The following is a 21610-nucleotide window of genomic DNA, read 5'->3' as shown; positions in this document are numbered from 1 at the left end:
ATACTTATTGTGTAGGAAATGTCGATTGATAAAAAGTATGCTCTAGTAACTTTTTTAATGAAACACAACAATGACTTAAACAACTACTATGGTCTTCGAAGAATATGCTTTTAAAATATTAAACACCAACGGGGTCACTTACACGACATAAAACACAATAAAGAAAATGTATTAAGCGCTTTCATCCCTCCAGATACAGACACTTCTTCAGAATTAAAATACATCACAGAAAACAGCTTAAAAATCCAACAAGTGCAACCAATGGACCCACTCCCTCAATCATTTAATTAAGAAATGTTATTTCACCTCAGTAAAAACAAAATTCCTAAAACACAAACTCTTTGCTTAAAAAGCTCTACTAAAACATTTATGTAAAACTTCCAAAATACCTTATAGTAAATATAATAAATATAATTATAAATATAGTTATAGTTCTTGTGCTTTTAATTTCAACAAAGGTAAAATAAAAATATTTTCATTAAGTGCTGGTGAGTTTGTAGCATTCAACCTGAGTTGCCACTGCAACTCCTTCATTTCTATTGCAAGTTCCCACCAACCCCCCTAAGGTTTCTTGGAATAATTTCAAAAATACCAAACTTAAACTTAGTAAAACCTTGACAGTTAAATCTATTCTTAAAAAATGAATTACTAGACGTTTTTCTAACATTCATGTTCATAAATCCTCTTTTTTTAATGTTATTTCATTTTTTCCAATATAAAAAAATTACATTTGTGCAAATAGCAATGTAAACAATTCCCTTGGTGTTATAATTACCATTTTTCAACACAATTTCAAAAGAACTGTTTGGTAGAGAAATGGTAAGCATTTCCAAAATGTAGGGACACTGCTTACAACTCGCACATTTCACGTACCCTTAGGGTGCATCTGCTTGCTTGATCTCAAATGTTCGAAAAGAAATTTGAAGTTTTTCCCCATCTTATAAACAAACCATAGTGTTTCCCCTAAAATATCCACTAGCTCTGCTATGGTCTTAAAAATTACCCAGTTCTTTTTTACAATATTCTTTATGTCTTTTTGATCATAACCAAAGGGTATTATCATATGTGTCGTAAGGTTCAAGGTTTCCCTCCCTTCACTCTTAATTGTAAGTGGTATTTCACCATTATTACCTAATAAAGGCTTAAATCTGTTCCCCCAACCTTGTAGTATTTCACCACTCATGTTCTGAAACAAAGAAGGTGGGTAACCTCTATCCAAAAACATACTCAAGACATCATACACCTCCTCTCTTAAGTCTGATAAAGTAAAGCACATTCTGGAAGCTTGTACAAGCTGCCCCTTAAAGATGTTTTTCTTTGTGTATAAGGGGTGGTTGCTCCTAAAATCCAAGTAATTGTTGGAAAAAGTAGCTTTCCTATAAACCTTTGAAGCAAACCCCCCATTTTCAAAGTCCTTATAAAGAGTCACATCCAAATAATTAATAAAGGTGTCGGAAAACGACTAGTAAACATGAAATTTGTGGAAACACCATTTAAGCAATCAACAAAATTCCTAATATAATAGGAGTTTTTCTTCCAGAAAATAAAAATGTCATCCAAATAATGGTAATAAGCTTCCCAATGTTCACTGAAACTTGATTTGATGACATATTTTTCTTCCCAAGCGTATAACACCACATTGGCTTAGGTGGGCGCACAACTTGCACCCATTGCTACGCCTCTAATTTACCTGATGTATTCACCTTCAGATTAGAAGTAGTTGTTTCTTAAAATAATTTCCATTAATTCAACTAAAAAATTGAACATTGTTGGATTTAAGTCTGTAAGGTCAATTAAAGCCTCAGTAAATAGTTGTAGCCCTTCATCATGTGGAATAGAAGTAAAAAGATCCCAATAGTAGTAAAACATTTTTCAGTAAACCATTCTCTTCTAATTTTGGATAACAAGTCCCAAGAATCTTTAATCAAGTAATCAACTTTCTTAATGGTACTTTGAATAAGCCTGTCAACAAAAACACCCATAGTGTATTATGGGAATTTTCGTTCTACTGAGGTGAAATAATTCTTAGTTGAGTGATTGAGGGGTGGGTCCATTGGTTGCACTTGTTGCATTTTTTAAGCTGTTTTCTGTGACGTATTTTCATTCTGAAGAAGTGTCTGTATCTGGAAGGACACAAGAGCCTAATAAATTTTCTTTATTGTGTTTTATGTCGTGCAAGTGACTCCGTTGGTGTTTAATATTTTAAAAGTGTATTCGGGGAAGACCGTAGTAGTTGTTTAAGTCTTTGTTGTGTTTCATGGTTTTCTGGTTGACTTAAGAGCACTTTTGTGGTGTTTTTCTAGAACTTTTTTAATGAGTTATAGTGCAGTAAGTAATTGCATTGCAGTCTCAGTGATGCCAAAGTAGAAAGGTTTGTACTTAGGTGCAAAACTTGTGAAGTATTAATTTCTGGCAGAAAGCCCGCTTCATCCAGGCCCTACAAAAATGGTACATTTTCATGCAGTTAGAAAATAGTGTTCCACATTTCGACTGTTTGCACACATTGCTAGGATGCGCGTTCCACGTTGGCCCCTTTAGAAGTTGACACCTGGGTGTAGCCAGGCATAATCTTTGTACTATACTGAGTACATTTTTTGCGGGCATCATAACAACATGGCTTTTTTCAGGTCACATTATGTCTACAACCATCTAAATGAATGCCTTTAGCAATAGAAGCAATATTACTAAACTAAAAACATTTTAATAGTTTTACGGGAGGCAGCAAAAAAATGCTACTTACATTTATTAAGTGCTTGGGGGCAGCATTTTGAGTGGTGTCCATTTTAAGTGTGGGTGTCCATTGGGGGTAGCATTAAGAGGTTGTGAGTACAAAATGGAATCTGTCTGCTACACCCCTGCAACCCTGCTCGATATAACCATATTTTGCCTACTGTAACTCAGTGATTAATATCACATATCTACTCTTGTAAGTTACTATACTTTATTGTTGTAATGCATTTTATTGCCCTAGTGCCAGGGTGTGCCAGAAAAGTGTCTTTGGACCAAAGCACCTACCCAGTTATTAAATGTGTAAATAATTAATAAATATGTATACTGTTTCAGTGTAAACTTTGTATGACAGTTCATTAAACAACAGTATGTCAGTACCGCTTGTCACAAACATACATAATTGCCTTTTGTCAGAGGAAGAAAACTAATCCATACTTCTCAACTTAGCTCCAAAAATCTGGACAAAGCCTAAAATGATGGTGGGACGGTGGGACAAAGGCCCAAACATAAGGATAGATTTTAAATATAAACTTAAAAAGCAGGTAGGCTAACAGCATTTGTATTAGCACATATTATTATTTGTTGACCAGGAAAGTCTGACTAGGTTCCACAGATCCTGTTTTCTGTGGAGAAATGCTCTAGAAGCATGTCTTTAGAATGTGGGAGGAAACCCATGCAAACATGCAAACTCCACACAGAAGGCACCCCAGCTGAGAATCAAACCGGAGAACCTCTTGTTGGGAGGCAACAGCATTAACTGCTGCACCACTGCGCCACCCATCTGAGGATATGAAGTCTGACACTAAAAAGTATGTCATTACTTAGTGACTTCAGTCCTCAGTCATTTGCCAACCCCCAGCCACCCCACACTTTATGAAGAACAGCCCCAAAACAACGAGGCAAAGAAATGTGGTCATCCTGCATAAATCTGTACAGTCGAAGGTATGCAGACGACGGCCTTTACGCCCCAAAGCGATCAAAATCTGCATATGACGTCACACCCACAATGCACCAGTGATTGTTAGTTTGGCAGAAATTTTACATTAATATGTTATCCCTAAAAACAGTTTATATACTTTCACCTCAACATGTTATGACGTATTTTGTTATATCTAAAAAGCAATAGGCAATAACAATAGAAACCACAAATATAATAAAATAAGGAAATCTGCCTTTGATATACAGGCGGACTAGACAGCAATTTCGTGCTTGCTTCGGCAGCACATATACTAAAATTGGAACGATACAGAGAAGATTAGCATGGCCCCTGCGCAAGGATGACACGCAAATTCGTGAAGCGTTCCATATTTTATTTACATGGTGTTTGCTGATAAATGCTAGTTGTTGTCACAAGTCTCCAAAAGTAATTGCAAGAAAAACAAAATATTCAGAAAGATATGGAAAAAATGTACACCACTACAGATATTTTATATTTGCTTACGGGGCATTTCACGTTTTCTGCCCTTCTCGCATCATACCTCCTCCTAATGCACAGACTGACGATCTCTATGTGAAACATTGAATTATTTTCAAGCATATGCAAGTGTCCTTCTTTAGTTATGCAAATGTTTGTAGCCATAACATACAATAACTTGCCGTGTTTTAACCACGCACCCTCCCCAAATAATTCCACATTAACACACTCGCTATATAGATTCCCTCTAATTATACAACGAGCCTTTCTCTCACTTCATATTGCAGTTCCTGTTTGTATTAAACTAACCTAGCTATAATTTCTCTGTAAATTAGTTACAATTTCTCTATTAAATCGTTGTCATATACATTCTGTTTTCACCAATACTTTCCTATTATGTCTAATTCGGTATAAATACTTGAGCTGTAGTTGTTTCGTATTATTTTTAAAGTCTGTGGAATCATTAGTCTTAAAATATTTTGTAATACTTTGAGCTTTTCTCCCCATGCCTCCGCAACAGTGGGATCCTACCCAGTGGGTCTTTCCCGGGAATCAAACGCCCTAACACAGCCCTCCCCATGTACGTGCTTCAAACAACTCGTGTCGTGGGGCGGATTGGGCTGTATTTACAAAGGCCGAAAAAGTAACAACCCAAACCGGGTTTTTTTGTCAGCACAAGTTAGCTAAACTATATCTCGTGTCTGAAACACCTAAATGTTATAAGAAACAGAGTAAGCAACTAAAATGCTACAAGAATAAGCTTTTATTTATAGAAAAAGTGAAGTTCTGTCCTGTGGATATGTTTTGCTTTGGGCGTTTGAAAAGATGGCAACCCTCACACAGAGTAGAAACATGATACACATTTGAGAAGTATCAGTCAGCATTCCCAACTTCTAATGTTTTCCATTTACACGCTCTAGCGGCACGGTTATGCTATTTACATACATCCCGTGATTCCATGGCAACGGGCTATTTGTAAACAGTGTTCACGCCACAGTTCACTGCCGGATATTTTTTATCTGGCATTTACGGTTAGGCTTTGGCCTATCCTCTGTCGTGCCTGTGTTATCTCCTCCCCCTGTCTGTCTACAGAACCCCGTATATTACGTAGTACTGAACAACCAGAATCATACACGGACTTTGATCTGGGAGTATTCTTTATCCAGCGAGTATCCTATTAGGGTATAGCAAGCAAGTGTACCGTCAAATAGCAGCCACATTAGTTTTTTCATGCGCTATTATTTCATAATATACGGTTAACACCTAACTTTTGCCCTTCCCTCCCGGAAGTTTTCTTGGACTTGCAAGCACTTGATGTGTGGGTCTTAAGAAACATGTTTTGTTAACAAATCTGACTTGCATGTAAAAGATCTTCGCTGTTAAAAAATCGACTGATGTGTCTTTACAGAGGGATTTCTTTTTATTATAAGCAAGGGTCAGAGACATTTTAGAAGAGACTGTCATGTAACCCAGTTGTAGGTAGGAATCCTGACTGATCTCGGATTGCCTTATCAGCAACAAAACCATCTTTTGGGGAGGTGGTAGCGTCACGAAAATTGGAGAATTTCAACCTTCATAATTTCACTTTCGATTTGTGTCATCAGAAGAGCTTAGTTAATTGCATGTCGTGTTGTCAGAGTATCGGTATCCCAGCTTCTATCAAGGTACAAATAAAGAAAGGTAAGTCTGTCTGTCTGCAGAGAGTCGTTTAAAAGGCAGTGGTGTAAGCTTGATGGGGTGCTGTTAGGAACTGCAGGTATTTCAAAGTCAGGCTCCAAGAAACGGTTGTAAACTTAAAAGGATGTGATTAACAGATTCACTTAGCCATGGCCTGGGTTATGCTCAAACCCAGACTAGCTCTGTGCCATTAACTAAAACATAAACAACTAGCTAAGATGATAAGTACTTTGTATACTGTGATAAAGAAATATGTATCCTGTCTAACTCTATGTCATTATACTGCCTACCGTCCTTGCTAATATGTTATTAATGTTACATTTGTAGTAATCTCAGAAATAGTAATGGCAGTCTTGTACTTGTATGTAAATAGCCTATGTTTTTGTTAAGTTCTTTCAGCTCATTTACTGTACCTAATTATCAATGTAACTCTGTTGGAGCTTTTCTCCCCGGGCCTCCGCTGAAAAAGGACATGTATCCAGTCGGACCATCCCGGTTAACAAATGTAAAATAAAATAAATAATAATAAAAGGTCGGACAAGTGGATACTGGCTAGGAAGGGTTCCAGCACAGAGCCCCGAATGAAACCACTGGTCGTCGTTTGGCTTTTTGTGGTGGCTCTGTCTGCTGCAAGTATGTGAATTTTGTTTGACAATTGCCTTGCTATCCACCTCACAATATACGTGGTTGTGCTTATGAATTTACGTTTACTGACAATTCCATCTTGAAGAATAATGCCAAAGGCTTTAGCCAAATCGGTGTATGCCTTTTGAACTGCGTGGCCACAAAAGAAGTTTACTAGGGCAGGTAGGCATGACCTACCTTTGCTGAACCTGAACTGGTGACTGTACAGAGTGTTAAGGTTTTCGATACCTAGGATTATTTAATGCATCCCATGGCAATGTAATACGTCTGTAGTTAATCAGTGTTGGTGGTAGGGCTGTGTGTAAGATCATTACAATTGCCATTTTCCAAACTTTAGGAACATAATCAATGAAGAGGCTAGAAAAGGTTTAAGAGAGGCTCTGATAAGGTGTATTTGACACTAGTGCTTGGGTACAGGTAATGTTATCAGGGCCTCTGGCATGATAGTTTATAATTTGGAGGAGGCAGTTATGTCTTGATCCACACAATTCTTTGAGAGGGTTGTGACTCAAGAATTTGTGGAATTTCTTTAGCTGTAGCTGGTGTTAAACTTGGTGCTAATTTTTATCTTGGGTTCATAGCATGGTACTAGGCTATTGACCTGAGGTCAAACGTAGCCATTAAATCCCAATATAATACTAGATGAGAGATATTATTTCTGCCCAAGGTTTTTCTAGCAAGGACTATGCATATCCAGGAGAGAAGTAGGGGCAATCCCCAGCAGAAATTTATGGTTTCCCATCCAGTCATCCAGGTTGTGCTTAAACTGGGTCATGGAGGTGCTCTGCTTGATATTGATTGCAAACCTGTTCTAGAGGAGTGGCAACTTATGAGAGATGTGTCTGTCTCTCCAGCAGGTCCTGTTTATGTCGCAGGCAAGGTTGAGATCCCTGGAATGGGTGACTCTACTCCCATTTGACTTAATGGATGTGCAGCATTTCCATTGGATATGGGTCAGAGATAGCCCTGTAAGCCAGCATAAGTCACCTCTAAGTAGTCCATATACTACTGAGTACAGTGAAAATGACCTTAGTCTGTCCGTAAAAGACATGTGCAGAAGACCCTGAATTTTATTAGTTGGAAATCTCCGAGGTCTCTTGAGTTGCTGCAGGTGTCTGTTACTGTACATACTAAAGGAACCATTATATACAATAATAGGCTTGATAAGGGGCAAGTACAGGGGAGTTATAACCTCTTTTGCTCTTGAGGCGATGCCTTTGCTAATCAGGTGAGAAACATAGAATGCCTTCCTCACCACAGCAGACACATGGTGGTCAAAGTTGAGGTCACAGTCAACTTGTGTTTTCATGTCTCTCACTACTGAATTGGTACTTAGGGTATTATTGTTTATTTTACAATAACAAGGGACATTGTTTTTACCAAAGGGAATGATGCATTTTTTAACATTTAGTTTAAGACCATGGTTTTGATACCAGTCATTGGTCTGTGTAAGCCCCTTTTGAAGTACACTGACATCTCTAGGGGATTCAGTGATAACACGTAATTTGCAGTCATCCAGAAACTTGGTTAGACACAGCCCCTCCATTTTGGCCTGGACTTCTGAGAAGTATATGCCAAACAACAGGGGGCCCAGCACTGACCCTTGTTGGGGATGTCACTGGTGACAGGTCTGCTGGTAGAGGTAAAGTTTCCCACTTTGACTGAATGTTGTCGATCTGTGAGCCAGTTTGCAACCCATCTGACAATATAGGGGTTGATATTCAACTGGGTTAGTTTGTCAATGATGCTTAAATGTGGGATAGTGTTGAAGGCCTTGGCCAAGTCAAGATAGGCTGTGTGCACAGCTTTGTCCTCATCTATGGCTCTGGTCACATTCTCAAAGAAGTCCATCAGGTTTAGCAGGCATGACCTGCCCTTGACAAAACCAAACTGGGACAGATCCAGGGTTTGGAGGTTACCTATATCCTTATTTATGAAGTTCATGATGATTCGTTCAATTGCCTTACAGATGAGGCTGATTAAAGTTATGGGTCTGTAGTTACCTGGGTCTGTTGCTGAGCCGTCTTGTGGAGGGGGGATAACAGTCACTGTTTTCCATTCAATGAGGACAAAGCTAGTACTCAGGCTGTGGTTGAATAGACTGCCTAATGGAGTAGGTAGCTCTTGTTTTGGAACATTAAGTATGCAGTCTGGAATGCCATCTGGTCCCATGGAGGCTGTGTTCTTACCTTGGGGAGAGCATTGATGACTTGTTCTTTGGAGATGTAGGGAGGAGATGATGAAGACATGGTTTGTCGTATGTCTGGGGGGGATGGGGGAGTGAAATTTTAACCAAACCTGTCTGCTAGCAGTTTGCAGTTTCTGTAGGGTCAGTATATGTGATGCCATCCACAATTAATTCAGCACACATCTGAATATTTTAGGTTGTGAACATAGCCGAAGAAAGCCTTTTGGTTATCCTTGGCTATGGTTACTAAATTTTTCTCATAGTTGCTCTTTGAGGATTTTTACAAGTTGTCTTGTGTGCTTGTTTAGGCCAAGGATGGTACTTTTTCAGTTGTGGGATCTCACTTTTGTATTTTTAGACAGCAGCTTCCTTCACTTATTCTATAATTTATTAATGCTAGACATCCACTAGGATGGTTTGATTTTCTTGAGGATCTTGCTTTAATCGTATCTGGCATGGCTATGTCTATACATTTGTGTAGATGTTTCTACAGGGCATCAGTGCATACCTTAGTATAGCAGTCAGTGCCATCTCTGGAAACTGTAGCTTGGAAGTTGATTATACTTTCCCTTAGGAGGATATAGTTAGCTTTAGTGAAGTTGTTTAGCCTGACTTCTCATTTGGGGAGTTCTGGTGCTATTGCTACTTCAAAAATGACTGATTTATGGTCAGATTTATCCAGTGTGGGCCCTACACTTGAAGCATTGCATCAGTCACTCATATTGGTGAGGACCAAGTCTGGAATATTTGAGGCTTTGTGGGTGGTGCACTATTTGTTCCAGGATATTTGAGTTAAAGGAGAACCACACACACAGACTAAAAAAACATGTTTATTTCATCATGGTTTGGTGTTTCCTACATTTTAACACAACCTGGGAATATTTACATGTTTTAAATATTTTTATACATAATTTCAGAGTCTGACCACATGGGTATGGCATCTTGAAGTAATTCTGATCATTTAGTTTGCCTCTAGGTATCCCACAGTGTAGTGTTTGTCTGTAAAAATTGCATCACAAAGGCCTCTTTGTTTGTCTGTAAAAAAAAATACCTCATGAAGGCCTTTTTCTTCCTAAAGTTCCTGTAACTGCATTGATTTTACATGCATACACTGCTGTCTTTCAGTCAGTTAGTAAAATTTCATTCTGTTCAAAGACTCCTTAAAACACAGAGTGCAAATGTCACAGAATAGACTTTCAAAGTGCTTTTTACTGCTGTTTCTTTTTAGAATGGATAAATTGCAGTCTTTTGTGAAGACTGAATTGTACTACTTTGACTCCTCTCCCAACCCCTTTCACACCTAACTTCCCCAACTGTCAATGTGCTATGGGTAATTTGAGCTGTTACCTCCTGTGATTGACAGCTCAAGCTGGAGACTTGACTCCTGTACTGTTTTCTTGTTCTAGCCTTTACTTTCTGTATGGTTAGGGGAAGGACCAGGGAGCTGTGACATCACATCATGAGTGGGTTTTTAGGATGGTCATGGTCAGTTTGGGGATGGAATTGGCCAGAAAACTGTCTGTATTCATTAGCCTTGATGACATCAACGAATTGGAGACTGCAGCAAGCTTTTCCAGGGCAGGATAAACGTTTTTTGAAAGTGAAACCACCACAGTACAGTAAGGTATTATTCTAGTCGAGAGAAACAGTCGATTTCAAATATTTTAGATGCTGTGTTCTTCTTTATTCATAGCAGGCACAGTAAATATGGAGAAAAAGGCAGAGAAGTTGAGGATTTAATAATAGAATCCCATTGTTGTTCTTTAACCAAGTCCAGGAACTGCGTGAGTTTGGGCTTGTATAAGTTTCCCAATTAATGGAAGGATAGGCGTTGGGTTGCACTTTAATTGTCCCAAGTAGGTCTAAGTAAGCTATGTGGGTATCTTAGTTCACGGAAGAGGATGATAACCTTAAGGGGGGGGTCTTACCCATGGTAATTTGGACTTGAGTTTTCTTGTCTAACCAGTCTGGAGGTGTAATTATCATTAATGAAGATAGATATTCCACTTCCTTTGCTTCTCAGACCTTCAGTTTGCGATCTGAAAGTGTGGATGGCATTGAAGACTTGCAAGGCCAGAGGACTTTCTGCAGCCTTGAACCAGTTTTCTGTGACTGCACCAATGTCACCATCTTCCAGGGAGAGGAGTGGTTCCAGAGAGTGTAGTCCCTGATTTAAACTCCTAGAAATTAGCAAATGACCCTTAGTTTCTTTGTGTTTTATGTTTTCATGTTAGAGGTTTTGTTGTTGTGACCTTACCTTAAAAATGCTTATTGGAGAGGTAAGTGCCTTAGCCAGCAACTGAAAGCCTAGAGGTGCCAGGTGAAGACCATCTCTGGCAAAGCAGCATGGTCTTTCCACCATGTTGCCCCAGGCTGACAGGAACTGGATCCCCTTAGAATGACACCAGAAACTAAGTCAGTTATTGAAGTTTGTCATTTTCTGTTTATATTGTGGTATCATCCTAGGTGAGGGTAAAATGCTGCTCAGAGCTAGGGACATACCCACTTGGGACACATATTCAGAGAGCTTAATCATGTCTCTCTTCATATAGTCCAGAGAGATGCATCTGTAGTCATTCACTCCAACATGAACTATGATGCAGTCATAACGGTACTTGCTGTTTGAGAGTGCATGTGTGATCTGGTGAATCCTTGCACCAGTCAGTCAGCTGACTGTAACCTTCGCCTTGCTCAACCTGGTGAGTGGGATGTCTGTATGTCTCACTATAGCGTAACCTATAATTATAACATTTGTATTAGTTGTGCATTGCCTTATGAGGTTATTTAGTGAAACACGGGTGCTAGTGTTTTTTTATCTGTATTGGGTGCTTTGCATGTTGTGTTAGTGTAGCATGTTTGTGTTTTGGAGGTCTCTGGTGTTTAGGTACATTTCTGGAGAGTACCATTGCATATGAAGGTTTATGTGCTGGGTGCATGTCATGAATAGGAGTCATGATATGTGAGCTGGCAACTTCTTTTTAGTGTTGCTGTTCTGGGAGCGAGAGAGCATTGATTCCAGATTCGCAAATTGTATTTGAGTGATTTAGGACTAAGGGGTTGTCAGTGTACATAACGCAGTTGCTACACTGCCTCAGAAAACCCATGTCCATCAGGATGGCAGGAGAAATAGAAGGAAACTGACCGTCTGTAATGCAACGTTTGAACCTGGTATCTTGGCAGATAAGAGAAAAAGATGAGGGTATAGGGCAGGGAGCCATAACCTATTGGGTGTACAGTAGGAGGTCTGTAAATGTGGGTATCTGTAGGGTCTGATATTAATAGGTAAGAGGTAAAATCTCTGCTGTGTGGTTCACTAAACAGCTGAGAGCTATTCAAGAACCAGTCTGCTAGATAGCAGCTGCTTCTAAGGGAAAATACTTCTACTGGCGCTTTTGCCTCTATAACTGCCAAGAGTTATCCCCCTCTGTGTGGTGGTGCTTGATGGTGCAGTACATCCAAGCAACAGCAAAGCAGCTAATACAGAGAAACCAGTGTAAAAGCATAAGCTGAGCCCTGCGCTAATGAAATAGCTCGAACTTGAGCCCTGAACCAGTAACCTTTAATTAGATAACCCTGTTGTACACTCCTGCCACGAGGGTAGAGGGGGGCTTTTTCAAAAAAAAAGAAGTCCTGATTTTGATTTTTAGTGCTCAATCTACAAACAGAACTGGATTCATCTCTCTGAATCCAGTCTATACTACGGCCAACAGAAGTACAGCGGAACTTAAAGGAATTCATTTCTTTGACACTTTAGTGTGAAAGATTCAACTCTTTGCTGATAAGATTTTATTAACTTTTAAGTGATCATAATAATTCATTGCAAGCATTATTGGATGTTATAGATTACTTTCAAAAAAATTCTGGGCCTAAATGTAAAGAAAATAAAACCAAGATCCTACTTGTAAATTCTAATAAGAATGAAACCAAGATCCTACTTGTAAATTCTAATAAGAATGATATAAATAGTTTGCTAAATATATATCTACAGATAACAGATTCAATTACTTAGGGATCATCTTAACTAACAAAGTAGATGAAATCTTAAATGTTAATGTCAGTAATATTCTAAAAAAAATTAAACTCCCATTGATAAATGGAATAAGTTCTTTGTTACAATGGAGGATAGACACCTCTTAACTAAAGTGGTTATTTTCCCAAAAATATTGTACTATATTTAAACTATTTCACTACCACCTCCTAAATTATATATACGTCAGTTTAATATAATCTGATGCTGCATTTTTTTATGGCACCCCAAAAAACAAGAATTGCTGTAGATAGTAATTTAAAAGATTGGGAGGCAGGAGAAATTAATCTTCCTGAGGTTGATATATACGTTCCATCATCCATTCTCAAAACAATGTCTTTATGGTTAAATCTGTATATTCGGCAAGATGGAAACAATTTTAAGAACAAATATGGTTACACACAAATCTCTCGTCATTGTTTCAGTTCACAAATATTCTGACCAATAGTTTGCATTAGATGGTGAGAGCTTTTACTTTACCTAATAAAAATAAATATATTCCTTCTAAAGTTATATCTAAGACTTTATTGTCTTTTAAAACTTTTATAAGTAAACATGTTGATATTAAAGACTAGTTTTGCTATCATTCTCGTTTGCTTATACACCAATTTTTTTATACACATTTAATATTAATGACATGAATATTGTCAGAAGGAAAATGTAATCTTTTGGCACCAATTAATGGAATCTAAAAAGATACTTAATATGAAACAACTTATGAATAAATTTAATACAGATAATGAATTTTGGTTGGTATTACATGAAGTAAAAAATCATTTTGTAACTAAAATCAACTTAATGCATACACCAAACAGGGAAAACATTCCTAAACTTATAGAATATTTGATTATTATAACTAATCAAACAGTTCAAGGGAAAAGCTGTCTTTCTAAAATGTATAAACTAATTAGAAACATGAAATCTTATTTTAAAGAAAGTTATTGGAATTATTACAAAATCGTTAATAATCTTCCTTCTTTGGAAGTAGATAAAAAAAAACCTTTCTTAATTTCTTCAATGCGAACTTCCTTGTCTTTACAATAGAAGTTGTATTTGTGGAATAATATTCATCAAATCTCTTTCACGCCACATAAATGTAAATAATAGCTAGTCAAGAATTATGATGTTTGCGATTCAAACTGAAGGTGATTGCTAACTGGCAACACGTTTTTTGAATGTAACTTACTTAAATCTTTTTGAGAGAAAATTATTACTTTATTTTATTTGTTATGCTATTTTTAATGATAATTTTCAGTTGACCAAATCATTGATTTTGTTTCATGCCCTATTCCCAAATGTGATCCTAAATCTAAATACGTATTGCTTTGGATTCTATTAGACCTTGCTCGTAAAACTGTTACTACTAACTGGAAGCCCAAATGTGATCCTAAATCTAAATACGTATTGCTTTGGATTCTATTAGACGTTGCTCGTAAAACTGTTACTACTAACTGGAAGCCCAAATGTGATCCTAAATCTAAATATGCATTGCTTTGGATTCTATTAGACCTTGCTCGTAAAACTGTTACTACTAACTGGAAGCCCAAATGTGATCCTAAATCTAAATACGTATTGCTTTGGGTTCTATTAGACGTTGCTCGTAAAACTGTTACTACTAACTGGAAGACTGAGGTTTCTCCTACTTTTATAATATTCAAGAACATTACTTTTACTGTTTTGTGAATGGAAATGAATACAGTCAAGAACTGGAAGGATTGCTTCCTATTACAACGCTTGGATGAAAGTTATGGAGGTACTTGGAAAAAACGGACTAATATTCGATTGACACCTTTAAATTGTAAAATCTAAAGTATTTATTTACTGGATACCCTTGTAAATAGTTTGTGGGTTTTTTTGAGTTTCGTGTGTTTCAAATATTTATTCCGTAAGTTTGATTGATTTAACATCTTTGAGTCTATTTCTGTTTACTAATAAATGTTTTGAGTAAAAAAAAAAGAAGTGCAATGGAACAACAGAAAAAAGCAGGATAATTGTTTTAAATAAGCAGCAGTGTAAAAAGCAGCACAGCTTTTCTTGAATTTGTAATGGCAACAGAATAAAAGAGCAGAAGCAGATCTTTTCGTAAATTAAGTAGAAAGAGCAGTAGGTGTGAAATACAAAGTGCAGCAAATGCAGTATTAAATACAGTGCAAAGCTGCGGAAGTACAGTTACAGTATATGAGACGTGCAAAGAAAAAAATACATAGAGCCCTTTTGTGGGGGTTCCCAGCTCAGAAAGATCAGGTAAACACTTACTGCCACTAGATGAATAATCCCAGCCCTCCTAATGTAAAAGCACTGTAAGACTGTTTGGAGTTAAGAGTTACAACAAACAAATGTAAAGATATAGATGCAGCAGTGTACCTTAAACAGCTCATAAAAATGTGATTATTCAATGAAAGTACTTGGCTTTCTATAAATGAGCCGTGAGCCACTCAACTGTACATAATTTGTAATGGCACTAAAAACAAGATAAGCTGATTAAGAAGCTATCCAGCTAATAAAACTACATGTAGAAATCTCAAGTGTTTCCTCAACCTAGACAGACCAGGGTGTCTCCTAGTGCACTAGATGGAAAATCTGCTGACCTTGATGAGAAAAAAAGTGCTTGCTAGAATGCAAAAATACACTACTTTATCCAACAGCTAGCCAAGTAATGAATTCAGATGAAGTAATTCAGTACAACAGACAATAGGCAACATACACTTTTCGAAATAAGCACAAGGAAAGGCAAATAAATAATTAAAAAAAAATCTACAGCAGTGTAGAAATGGAGGAGCTTATTAAGCTTAATTTACAGTAGGGGTGGGAAGCTTACAATCACCAGGTTAAAAAAAAAAAACAAATGTGAGGGCGTGTTGGAAACCTTAGCAGGGAATTAGCAGCAGTGCTATACCTTGTGCAGGTTTGAAATCCTTCAAAGACAAAGGCCCAGGATTTCACTTTGTATTTAAGTATCAGTCAGGAGACAATTCAATTATCTGCTGGCATATGGGCCTATTGTTTGGATCTGAGATGGTATTGTTGATGTGGATTAGCTCAAGAGGATTGCTGTGTGTTGTTTCTTAGTTTACAGATACAGCAGCAGAACGATTTATAATTATCCTTGGTTTCTGTTGCTGGCATTGTTGTCAGTTTGTTTTCGGCTTTGACCTTCCTAATGGTGCTTTTTCACAGTACTGATTTTCTAGGCATCATTTAAGTAACAAGACATTTGTTGTAGATATTTAGATTTTGTTTTATTGCAGAAATTATTTATGGAAGTAGATCACCAAAACATTTTTTTTAATTTCTCATTATATTATATTTGGTCCTGTTAGAGAATGCTTGTCCTGTAAATGTGAGTAAAACTCTGAGGTAAAGATGACAGTTCTGGCAGAGGTATTGCAGTGGAAGTTTGAAAGCTTACTGTGGCTTTTTTTTTTTTAAAGTCCTTAAGTAAAGTTTTTTTTTTTTTTGCTTTGGAGAAGTTTGTGGTTTTGACAGTGAAGACCACTGCTTTGTTATTTGATTTGACCAGGGACGTAGATAAAACTGGAATGACACGGGGGGGGGGGGTAGTGAAAGGATACAAGGCCTAAACAGTATGTCCTTTGTGGACCAACTCAAAGCCCTGTCACTATGCTCCACACCCTGCAGACTGTTAAGAGGTGACCCGTGTCTGACATACAAGGTATCCTCTGACCGAATAGTGATGGATTTTCTGCACATCAGGAATACTTTGTCTAGGGATCTGAACCTCTTCTGCAGTATAAAGAGAACTGTTTGGAGGGGTAGATACATCTAGCAGAGAATGTATTCTGTAACAGACTCCCCATCCACATAATACTAAGCTCGTCCTTGTCAATATTCAAACACAGCTTGGATCTGCAGATGGGAAAATGTAACCCAGGACTGTCCCTTTTGCTACTAATGGACAGAGGCAACTCCTAAATATCTCATGAATGGATGGATCCCCTCATATTATCTATGGTATGACCCTACTTCTTCTCCCAAGGAATACTTTATAAATATTGACTATGGGATGGGTAATGCCAGTGTATCACCAAATGGGATAGATTAATTCAAGCATAAAATGGGAAATTTGGATCACTCACTTTGGAGATGCTCTCTACTCTGCTGGAATCTATATGATTTGGAACATAATCTCTCCAGCACATTTTAACAATCAGTAATCCCTCACAGTTCAAAATGGTTCTAGAGTCCCATCTGTCCAATTCTTGGCACTGCTCGTGTCTGACTCCTGGCTGTCTTTTATTTCCTTTTGTCTGTCTCTTGGTGTACATTCAGCTCTATTGTTTTTTCTTATAGATTCTTTATCTTTTTTTCCTCTGCAGATGTTCACTGTCTATAATATATGACTAACTTTTTTCACTTATAATCTCATGTTAAGTATTGCCTTTCTTTCTCTCTGTTAATTTTCTCTTTGTTTCCACACTCATCACTTACACTTTATACAGTGTTTTGAATACTATATTTATTTGACATAATTATATTCATCTTATTTCATGTTTAAAAATGTATTACTCATGAAAAAAATGAAACAATTGTTTATTTATTACTATTTTTAAGTATAAGTTATGGTCCATGATATTTTTAATGTATAATGTTTTAAATGTGTTGTCTATGATTTGTGTTTTTCTGTTTATGCTACTATATCATTTTTGTTATTTGTATCTTTTGAGGCTTCCCCCCCTGGGCCTTTGTTAAAAATGGGCCTGTGCCTAGTCGGATTATCCCAGTAAACAAAAGTCAAATAAATAAATAAAAAAAAAGAAAGAAATAGACTAGGCTTAAAACTTGCCTGCAAAGGCAGCTAGCCTAGTACTTTTACCCTCTACAAGGGATCCAGTGATGATTTTCCATGTGCTGTGTTTCTGCCCCTGCAGCCACTAATTCAGGCAATTTACTATAAAAATTATGGGCATTAGGAGTTGGTACTGTCCAAATTGTACATCAGTTTTTTTCTTTATTCTCTTCTGCTATCCCTGAAACTTGTGTTTAAAAAATGGCACCTTATTTCAAGTAGTATCAAATAAATTCACCTGACCACTGCCCTCTACTGTGTCCTTCTAGTGATTCAGTTTGGCCAGCTATGTGACACACAGGGAGAGATGATGCGGGCAGTGCTGGTGGTGGCTAGGCAGGGAGGGAGGTCGTGAATGATGCCACTGAGCTGGATTAAAGTCTAAAATGTGGTGTCACAGACCTGGTTTCAGTTAGTATCCCAGGTGATGACACAAAGGGAAAAATCATGTGTGTTAAGTCCATAACCTGGATTCAGTTAGTGTTCCATGTGATGATATAAAGGGAATGATTCTGTATGTACTGACATGGGTTCAGTTAATGTTCTAGGTGCGGGGGGAAGTGGGCAGTTGTCCATTGTCTGGAGGTATTTTTATTTATTTATTTTTTATATTGCCCAGGGGGCCAGAGATGAACAGGTAAGTGAAATAGCATAGATAGACAGCTGCAGTGGGGCACATGGCAAAACATGTCCCTTGTAAGCGTGTTGCACTACAGTCCAGCCATCCCAATGTTTCCAATGAGACTGATAGTGCAGAAGAAGCTAGAGATGAGGAAAGAGACCACCTGGGCATTTCCAGACTTGGTCAAATCATATGACAAGGTCCCAAGAATGCTGATTTTGGAAGACTATTCTGAAGTCCCCGGAAACATTGGTAGAATTAATGCAGATCACATGCAAAGACCCAGAAGACACAAGTGTAAATGATGTTTGGACTCGCATAGCGGTCCCAGTGGGAGTGGAGTGCATCAAATTTCAGGTCTAAGCTCACCACTGCACATACTGGTGATGAACTACGTTCGCAAACGGGTTGCAGGGGGAAGATCAACAAAGCTGCTGCATGCAGGTTATGTTGCATTACAAGCAGACACCAAGCAGCAACTGCAAGAAATAAGAGAATGGACTGCACAGCTGTACAAGGGCAGAGCCGCATCCTGCACCCCCCCCCCCAACCATGCCAGTATCCCATTACTTGGCTGTCTCTCTCCAATTATCATAAAAAACTGTTCAAACCTCTCAATGCACATATCATTTTCTTCTTTATGTGTGCAATAGTCACAAGAGATCTGGATTTAATTTAAAACTTTTCAAGTTTTACAACAAAAGCACCGATAGCTGTTATCACTGTTGCAATGAAAATGGACTTTACATGAGCAATAGTAAACTTCCTTGAAACTCACACTGAAAATTCATCTGGCAACCCATAAACTACAAGAGAAGAAGCGGACCACTAATTAGTGGCTATGTGAAGGGTGCAGGAGTTTAAAAGATAAACGTGTAATGGATGCAAGTGTCCCTTTTCACTGGTAGCCCAAAAGCACTGCCTGGTGAAGTGACTTGGTCAGAGTCACACAGCAGGCAAATCGAAGGCTGGGGGGATCAAACCCTGTAGTACAGGAATCTGCTCATCACCAGTTCATAACCTTACTCATCTGCATTAAATGACAAACTGCTGTTGCCCAGCACAGGGCATTTCACATCCATGTACCAGGAAAAAATAAGGTAAATTAAAAATGTATTAATACTCGAAATATTAAATATTAACATTAAACCAGAACAAAAACCTTTCGGAAACTGCCAGATGAAGATATAAAATCCTTTAATGGATAAAATTCAAGTCCTAAAACTACCGCTATAAAATCATAGTTGAGCGCTTTCGTACACCCTCTTAGGTGAACTTCATCAGAACAAAATTAAAAACAACCTTATCCCATTGAATTACCTATATAGTAATCAAACATTCACTTTAAATTTAAAGGTACATATTCTCTTTTTATATTACATAATGTTTGAACTTTATGGAGCAACTATCATTAATACCTGGGTATACTGTTGCTCTCAATTTAATTTGCCATCTAGTTTCCTTCATATTTAAATGATCATCAGTCACTTTACCCTGCATACCTTTATGTATTGAATCAAGCACAAAAAATTTAAATTCATGTGCATTGTTTTTTTGCATATGTCTGTGTAATGCATTTGTAGATGTCTATTTCCTCATATCCCTCATATGATCATACATCTGATTCCCAAGTCATCTAGACATCTTTCCGACATAGAAACCTGGGCATTGTTGGCATATTGCTACATGTACAACATTCACAGAGTTACAATTATAATGGGATTTACTGGTATATATGTTATTCTGGATTGTTACATGATCATTCACTAATATATATGTACATAACTTGCATGCAGCACATTTATCTGTACCGACCTTCTTGGTCGTGTTTTTTTTATCACCTTGGGTATTGTCCCTATTTGTTCCATCAGATCTGGTACAGATAAGATCAACCACCAATTTTTAAATATTACATTTGTTCTATATCTGGCATCCAGACTGTAGGTAGTAATAAATTCTCTACTATATCCCTCTCGATTATAGTCTTTCACAGGTTTCACAACCTCCTTGTGTATAAGGATAGGTTGTATTAATTGTCTTTTTCTTTTGACCTCACTACAAAGTTCATTAACAAAACTTTCCAGATAGCTTCTCATTGAAAACATATTTACCGCTTTCCCACACTCCTCTAAAAAATTGTTGTTATTGGATATCATCCGGGCCAGTCGAATAAACTGGCCCTTTACAACCTCCTTTTTCTGATGTATGGGATGATTACTAGGGTAGTGTAAATATGTGTTGGAAAATGTAAGTTTTCTATATATGTTTGATTCATATCTGCCATCCTCATAGTTTTTGCGCACCTCTACATCCAAAAATACAATCATATGCTGGTCAACATTGTGTGAAATATTTAAAAAGGAAACTGTATCATTGACATAATTTATAAATTGCTGGAGATCATCTAAAGCCCAACTTGACCATTTAAAATATTGTCAACTCAGGAATGATACAAAAAAATCTATTTTACTAGACAAAAAATAGCTTTTTACCAAAATCTCTTACAAAAACACCAAAGCTACCCTCAAAAGTTGTGGGCAGGCTTAAATCGGCTTCTACATCCAGGTCATTCTACTACCCTGACCCCAGCTAACCACACCCGTAGCTCCCCTGAGACCATAGCTGCCGCTTATAATAACTTTTTCACTGAAACAATCCAATCCCTAACAAATCAACTAACCCCCACAAACCTAAACCACACCCCTAATCTACCCACTAATCACCCCCAATTTAGCTTCCAACCGATATCCTCTAGTTTTATCAAAACACTTATTAAAAAAAAAACTAAAACCTGCCACCCTCACTGCTGACCTCCTCCCTGCAGAGTACCTACAAATAGCGGCAGATGCCATTGCATATTCCATATCTATCCTAATCAACAGAACCTTAGCCAAAAGCTCTATCCCCTCCCTCTGGAAAATATCCCACATCATCACTCTCCACAAAGGTGGAAGTTCTACAGACATATCCAACCATAGACCCACTGCCATTCTTTAACCACTAGCCAAAGTAATGGAGAAATCTGTACACAAGCAACTAATGCAGTACCTTACACCGAATAACTTGCTATCCAACTCCCAGCATGGCTTCAGGCCACACCACAGCACCACCTCGGCCCTCCTTTCCTTTACTAACGCCATAAACCAAAATAGGGATAACAATAGGCTATACTCTGCCTCTTTCTTAACCTATCAAAAGCCTTCGACATGGTCAACCATGAACTTCTCATTCTTTCTCTAAAATCTACTTCCCTCAATAAGCACGCAATCCAGTGGTTCCAGTCCTACCTGACTGGTAGACAACAGGCGGTACTATGGCAGGGCAAACTCTCCAGCCAGCTACCTCTCACGCTTGGTGTCCCTCAAGGCTCCATACTAGGTCCACTAGTCTTCTCTGTTTTTATCAACAACCTTCACACTGCTATCCCTAAAGCTACCTGCATTCACTATGCATATGATTCCACTCTGATCTGCTCAGCCACCTTCCTGTCCGAACTGCAA

The 21610-nt window shown here is 37.8% G+C and overlaps 1 protein-coding gene and 1 non-coding gene across 4 annotated transcripts in view; both read left to right on the top strand.

Moving 5' to 3' along the window:
- The first annotated feature begins 3935 nt into the window (after positions 1-3935).
- On the top strand, positions 3936-4042 carry LOC122814639. Its single transcript, XR_006366846.1, has one exon. It is a non-coding gene; the product is annotated as a U6 spliceosomal RNA (small nuclear RNA).
- The window catches only part of LOC122814053 (RING finger protein 112-like), a 590764-nt gene continuing 573095 nt past the window's right edge, over positions 3942-21610 (top strand). For all 3 annotated transcript variants that reach the window (XM_044086656.1, XM_044086657.1, XM_044086659.1), the window contains exon 1: positions 3942-5824. The gene's annotated coding sequence lies outside the window, so the exon portion shown is untranslated. The remainder of the gene's footprint in view (positions 5825-21610) is intronic.

This window comes from Protopterus annectens, chromosome 10.part0, assembly GCF_019279795.1.
Source record: "Protopterus annectens isolate FY-2018-M chromosome 10.part0, PAN1.0, whole genome shotgun sequence".
NCBI classification, from domain to species: Eukaryota; Metazoa; Chordata; order Ceratodontiformes; family Protopteridae; genus Protopterus; species Protopterus annectens.
Note: the sequence above shows the minus strand (reverse complement) of the source record. Positions and strands in the feature narration are given on the sequence as shown.